Here is a 6,844-nt window from a genome sequence, read left to right on the forward strand (position 1 = left end):
ATATCCATGAAGCCCTCAGTCCATCTTGTGGTGAAAAATCTTCACTGCACTTTTCTTCAGCTGCTTAGTTTTAAAATACGTTGTCTCACATAAAGATATGTAAACGAGCATACATTTACATATGTAATTTTAAGTGTGTTCAAATAGTTGTTTTTTGGGGGGAGGGGAGGGGGGTGTGGCTTTTGAGGGCTGTAGAATTTAGCAAATTTGTAAATTATTTTCTCATGATAATATCTAGAATTACTGTTAATAAACATTAATATGCAATATTTCAGTTAGTATTTTCTTATTTTTTGTTTTTATTTGATTACGTCACATTTCTGAGCTGTAGGGGTATTAAATATCTGAATGCTGTATTCAAAATATATTTGATTAAATGCCAATATTCCTGTAATTGTGAATATCAACAGAGCAGAAAGACACACAGCTTGAGAAACGGCAATACCTACACTCAATCTTAAAATAGGGTTTGAGTGTTAATATCTCTTTGGTCATTCATAAGAATAATATATGTCTGTGTATATGTAGATGTTAGTTAAAAAAATATATAGCTGGATAATCTCTCAACTCATCATTTGTCCCAGGTGATATCCAAGTGTTCTGAAAGGGAAAAAAATAAGACCGTTCCAGAGGACATTGACTTGATTTCCCACCGACCCCCCTTCACGTTTGTTTGTTTTGTTTTTAGAAGCCTGGAATGTCAATACTTGAGTGCACATTTGTAATAGCTTGTGGCGCATCCTTGGCTATGGCAGCCTGAGCTTCAAACATATTAGTTTGCTGGGAGAGGAGAATCACCTGGGACAGTCTCCAAACACAGCTGGGAACTGCAGCGGAGTCCTGTTCATCATTTGAAAGCTGCTATTGTCTGAACTTATAAAACTTTAAACAGGTTAAACTCATATTTAGAATGAAACGCTCTCGGTTTTCATGTTACAACATTCGTCTGGATTGTCTCTCCGGGGAAAATGTCTGAGGTTCACATAAAGAAAAGGCTCTCCTTGCAGTCATTTTTCAGTCACTTGCTCCACCCAGCAGGCTACCTGGTGTTATGGTCGCCACTGGGCCTGATACACAAACGTATGTGAAGGGCACACACATACTAAACACCACACCTAATAAGCATGTGTACGCACACAAACGCTGGCGTAATGACTGACTTATGCTCTGCATGTTCTTAATCTGCAACCACTAGGCCGGCACAGAGGGGGCACGCTAAAGTACAAGGAGCCTGTAGTGGGCTCAGCCAAAATAAAAAGCTAAGTGGCTCACTAAAGCAGTCAGGCACTCTTAAAAGCCACGCACTCTTCCTCCCTTGTCTGTGGAGCAGCGCTACAGGAGGTTTGTAAAACTAAACTGGGAAGCATCAGTTCAGCCTTCCGGAATGGGCACTTTCACAAACTGTTAACCACTGGACCCAAATGCTGTCTTAAATGTGTTCAAAAGAAACCTGAACCCAAGACTGAGGTGACTGGGGGCCTGCAATATGGACAGACCCCCCCCCCCCCCCCCCCCCCAATTTTGAAATTGTCCCATTTACTGGGCTAAAATTGAAAATTGTTTGCTGCATAAAGTACAACATTCAGATATACGGAGACATGCTCACTTTTAACACAGTAATAACAAGTGACTTTAAATTGACACTTAACATCACATCAGTCTCTTAAATCTCTTGAACATGATCATTGCACAGTGGGAAAAAGGCCTGCACTCTTTGTAGCATTTGAATGTACAAGCAGTTCAAAGCAATCTGTTGATTTTTTTTTTTAATTTTAATTTTTTTCAAGAAAGGCATTTTCTTGTAGTTATTTGGACAAAACTGTTTCCTGTATAGATCATAAACATCAGGAGGTTATATGTTCTTTTAAGTCTCCGATATTTCAGCCCTGTGCCAGACTTCGGAAAGGATTTCCTCATTCTCTCTCTCTCTCTCTCTCTCTCTCTCTCTCTCTCTCTCTCTCTCTCTCTCTCTCTCTCACACACACACACACACACACACACACACACACACACACACACACACACGTGCTTGGCTCTAGTAAAATAAGCACTTTGTCCATAAAATTGCCAATGAGCTGTCCCCAAATAACCACATCTGTCAGATCAACTTAAACAGGCTCTAAAGAGTCACTTTTAAAGATGAAGGCACCCCACCAGCTGCACATAGAATTGGTCCGACTCAAAGTTAAACTCGGCCAGAGCAAATTAGATATCAAAAGGCATGTTTTGCATGTTTTAACCAAGATTCCTTGTAAGGCACAAGCTAAAATATCACTGACTTGAGAAGCCTTCCAAATCATTTTCAACCTATTCAGTATAGTCATGCAACATTATGCATCACTATTTCTTACTCTAATGACCTTCATACTTGACTGTTTTGTTTGGGTTTTGTTTTTACTACCAGCCAAGTTAAATTCAAAACATCACTCTCTTGCACACAAGTTGAGCTCATAGGCAGCTCTGTGTCTCACCTCATAACAGTAAAAGCCAGGACAATAAACTCATTGCAGGTCTCAAATGTAGGCCGGGCAGTTCGTGTCTCAGGAGGGATTTAAACACAGCTGCCGCCAGAGTCAAGACAGAGATGAGCTGAGGGCCTGCGTGCAGAGAAGCCTTGTAACAGTGTGTGAGAGAGACAAGGGGGTGGGCACTGTTGTTCGGGCTGTTGTGCACTTGGCCATGCTGGTTTTCCTCATTCACACGCTCTTTTCTGAGCTGCAGCCAAACCTCCCTGCGCCTGAATTACCCCCACTGTACCTCCACTAGGATGATCAAATAAAACATCCTAATAGTCTTGTTTAAAGGTTGCTGAGCAGGGCAGAGATGGGCAATGAAAGAGCACGGGGAAGGGGAAGGGCTGTCAACAAATCCCAAACAAGTTTTCGATGTTAATTTATAGAAGCGTCTTACTTAAGATAATATATTGTGTGGTAAAGCAGCAGCAGTCAGAGCATCACGTGATAGACAGCCAGGGACCAGACCTGTTTTTTTTTTCGGGAACAAAAAAAAAAAAAAAAAAAAAAAAAAGTTAAAACAGAAACTTGTGTCATTGATCTCTCTTTTCTGGATATAAGCAATAGCTGAAAGATGAATGGGGTTCAGAGTTGTCTCTCATATTTCAATCCCTGCTCCTCTGCGATCAATAAAAGTGAGCTCGAATCAAAGCGGGTCCTCTTTACTATTGTCTATTCTACGTTAGCAGACAGACTGAGGAGCCTTTGATCGCCCTGTCTGCAGGGCCCACAGCCAAACACACACCCCATCCTCCCACTTCCACCCACCACCTTCAGGTGAGCACCGTGTGTGTGTGTGTGTGTGTGTGTGTGTGTGTGTGTGTGTGTGTGTGTGTGTGTGTGTGTGTGTGTGAGTGTGAGTGTGTGAGTGTGAGTGTGAGGGCGGGTGAACCAAAATGTGTTAGAGGAATCACAGAAAAGGAGAAACCACTCACAGACCACAACATTTAGGTACAAGTGCACAATGTTATGAGCAATACTAGAAATCTAAAAGTCAGTTTTTACTTTAAAAAGTCATCATAAGCAGTTTTGATCAAGGCAATTAGAGTTGTGTTAAAATTAACAGTAGTTCGTTGTTGTGGTTGACAGGGTCATAGACCTACTACTTTGCCATGAACTGCTGGTACTTGGTTGGAAATGGCATATTAGCAAGATATATTTAAATATTTAAAAATATATAAATATAAATATTTAAAAATTGTTCAGCCAAGCTAATAGATGCCAGATATTTAAATTGTTGTAAATGCTGTTTGACCTTCATAGTAGTTGCTTAGCATGCAATACGGTTTTGTGCAGTGGAAAACAATAGAAACCAATTTAGTACAGTTCAATTTTATTATTTTAGTTTTAACCTTGGGAAAATCCTCATGGAGATTAAAACTGTTTTACAAGAGTGACCTGGTCACGAAAGAAGCATCCACATTGCTAGGCAACAAATTAGGCAGATTTTCATGCGTAACAAATAGATCAAAACAAAATGTAGCACATTCTGTTGGAACTCTAAAAGGGTGTGTTGTGTGATTTTTACCCTTCCCAATGAGCTAGAAAACAGTTCAGCTCGCTAACATGATCAGTGTTTACGAATAAAAGAACCTGTTGTGATGGGTTAACACCAAGTTTAAGTTGGATTCTTTAACATGTTTTACACCTGAGTTAATCTATTTCCTCATAAATCGCAAACAAGTGATCGGTGACCATAATTAATTTGCATACGTTAACAACCTCCCTACTGCCAATATAGACAAGAGACTAGTCTGAGCCGAATGCATGCTTGTGCACACAAACAAACTGGAGTTAACAACAATCTTTCCTGGAACTAGAACAGATAGACTGCAATAGCACCAAACTTTCAGAGCTCCCATTTATCAGCACAAGTCTCAAACGCCACAATTGTTTTAAGAATCCGATTATTGCTGCCACTTTATCAGTTTGGTGGAAAAGTCTAGAAACCACACAATCTCAGTTAGCACCATATCATTCCACCCCAATCTGGCACAATCCCGATTTTGAGATTAACAAAATACCCCCCTTACTGCGGTATATGAAAACAAAGTGGCATTGACCGTCTGCATCACTTATTAAAAAATAATGTATTCAAGTCACGTGAAATCTTATTCCAATAATTTCAAATTAGAGGTGGTAACTGCCTTCAATATTATAAAGTTAGAACAACAATCCTAAAAAGATTCTCAACACATGCGAACACTTTAGAACTTTTTGTTCAGAAACTAGTAGAACTACTTCCACAAAACAAAAACCTCCTTTCGAAAGTATACAAATAAATCTCAAGTACTAGTTTAATACACTTACCAGTCACAAAATGGGGAAAAGACCTCTCAGTGTCTACTGACATTGATTACTGGGCACAAATATGTAGAAACACATTCTCGATGACAAAAAAAACAACCCAATAATTTCCAGATAATCCTGTTCAAAGTACTCCATAGATCACATGTTACGAAATGTAGTATTCATGAAATGGGCTATTCAAAATCAAACATATGCACTCATTGTACTGAAAACACTCCAGACACTTATTTGCATCCTCTTTGGCATTGTACAGCGCTTCTGGTCACTAGTTACACAGGAACTTTCCTCAGTTTTGAACTGTAGGATTCCAATTTCTCCTCATCTTTGTATAATATATATTCCTTTTCTGTACCGCTTATCCTCACTAGGGTTGCGGGAGCCTATCTCAGCTATCTTCGGGCGAGAGGCAGGGTACACCCTGAACTGGTCACCAGCCAATCGCAGGGCACATATAAACAAACAACCATTCGCACTCACATTCACACCTATAGGAGATTTAGAGTCTTCAATCAACCTACCATGCATGGTTTTGGGGATGTGGGAGTAAATCGGAGTACCCGGAGAAAACTCACGCGGACACCGGGAGAACATGCAAACTCCACACAGGGGGGGCCGGGATTTGAAGCCCGGTCCTCAAAACTGTGAGGTAGATGTGCTAACCAGTCATCCATCGTTTAAGACACTAATAATCTTGTATAAAAGGTATAGATGTTCCAAATAAACATGCTCAACCAATTCTTGTAATTCTAGCTATCGCTGAAAAAGCAATATTGTTTAACAGGAAAAATAAACAAGCTATCAATATTAACCAATGGCAATATCTTGTCAAAGAGTATGTAACACTAGAAAATATCTGCCAAACGTAATAAGCAAATGGATAAGAAAAGTTGGTCAGATATTTGCCTGGGAAAGATGTTTGCCTGGGATGTTTGCCTGGGAAAGAATGTCACACAGAAATGTAAATGCAATGTAATGTGACCAAACCATTCCCCCCCCACCCATTTTAGACCTCTGTGCACGCCATAGGGTCACTTGCATGTATTTTAACCCCTATCCTTCTGAATTTGCAGGGTTGGCCTCTGGGGATGCTGGGCCTGTTCTCCCCTCCTCCTCTTGGGTATGGTTGTGTTTGTGTTGGAAAAAAAAAAAAAAAAAAAAAAAGCAAAGGGAGTATTTCAAACCTGTTGCACAGCAAAACTGTTCCCGCACAAAGGCATACAGATTCACCATTTTGCAAGGCTATGCAGCTGGACAGGACAGGTTCACAAAAAAAATTATAAAAAATGTTGGGACAGACAGAAGTGAATGAGCCAAAACAGATTGACTTTCATTTGAATTCCAATATTTATAGTAATTAATGATGGAAACAGGTGGCTACATAGGTGCAGTTTTTTTTTTTTTTTTTTTTAATTTGTAAAACAGAGAAACCTCTAATGCCGAACACTGTCCATTCCTGACAAAAACTGTTAAACTGTTGTTAAAAAGAGTTAAACGCTCAAATAAATAAAAAGTCAATTGCCCTTGGTTGTTAAGCACAGGGCAAGTCAAGAGTGCATGTATTTGTGGTTATGCTTGCACCAACCCCATGATGTGACTGTGAGAAGAGAAGTTTCGTCACACTCACCTTTTGTCACTCGTGTCTTGTTTGTTTCTTGTCTTCTCACATGCCTGTGCGCCACACATCGGAGTTTCTTTGCACGTCCTGGTTTAGTCAAGTCGGGAAACAAGTGGTGTCTTTCTACCTCAAAAGTCACGTCCGTAAAGCAAGACTGGACTGTTTGTTCATTATTTATGAAGCGTGCCTCCAGGTCTAACAAACACTGAGATGTTATTCAGATGCCTCAAAATTAATAGACTCTGTGAACTTTATAGCGTTACTCTGTTGGATTGTTGTGCTTGCCACGGAATGAGAATCATATGCATTTATGCAAGTGAACAAACACACGAGGCTGGAAGTGTGTTTCGTGAATTTGTTTAAAGGCCAACATTAGCATACGGCGACAGACAGGCAGAGTCCTGAC

The 6,844-nt window shown here is 40.1% G+C and overlaps 1 protein-coding gene across 1 annotated transcript in view; it reads left to right on the forward strand.

Moving 5' to 3' along the window:
- The window catches only part of nek7 (NIMA-related kinase 7), an 83,080-nt gene extending 76,886 nt beyond the window's left edge, over positions 1–6,194 (forward strand). Inside the window, exons 10-11 of the transcript XR_009769051.1 lie at positions 3,200–3,290; positions 5,894–6,194. The gene's annotated coding sequence lies outside the window, so the exon portion shown is untranslated. The remainder of the gene's footprint in view (positions 1–3,199; positions 3,291–5,893) is intronic.
- The last annotated feature ends 650 nt before the right edge of the window (positions 6,195–6,844 follow it).

This window comes from Phycodurus eques, chromosome 8 (genome assembly GCF_024500275.1).
Source record: "Phycodurus eques isolate BA_2022a chromosome 8, UOR_Pequ_1.1, whole genome shotgun sequence".
Classification (NCBI taxonomy): domain Eukaryota; kingdom Metazoa; phylum Chordata; class Actinopteri; order Syngnathiformes; family Syngnathidae; genus Phycodurus; species Phycodurus eques.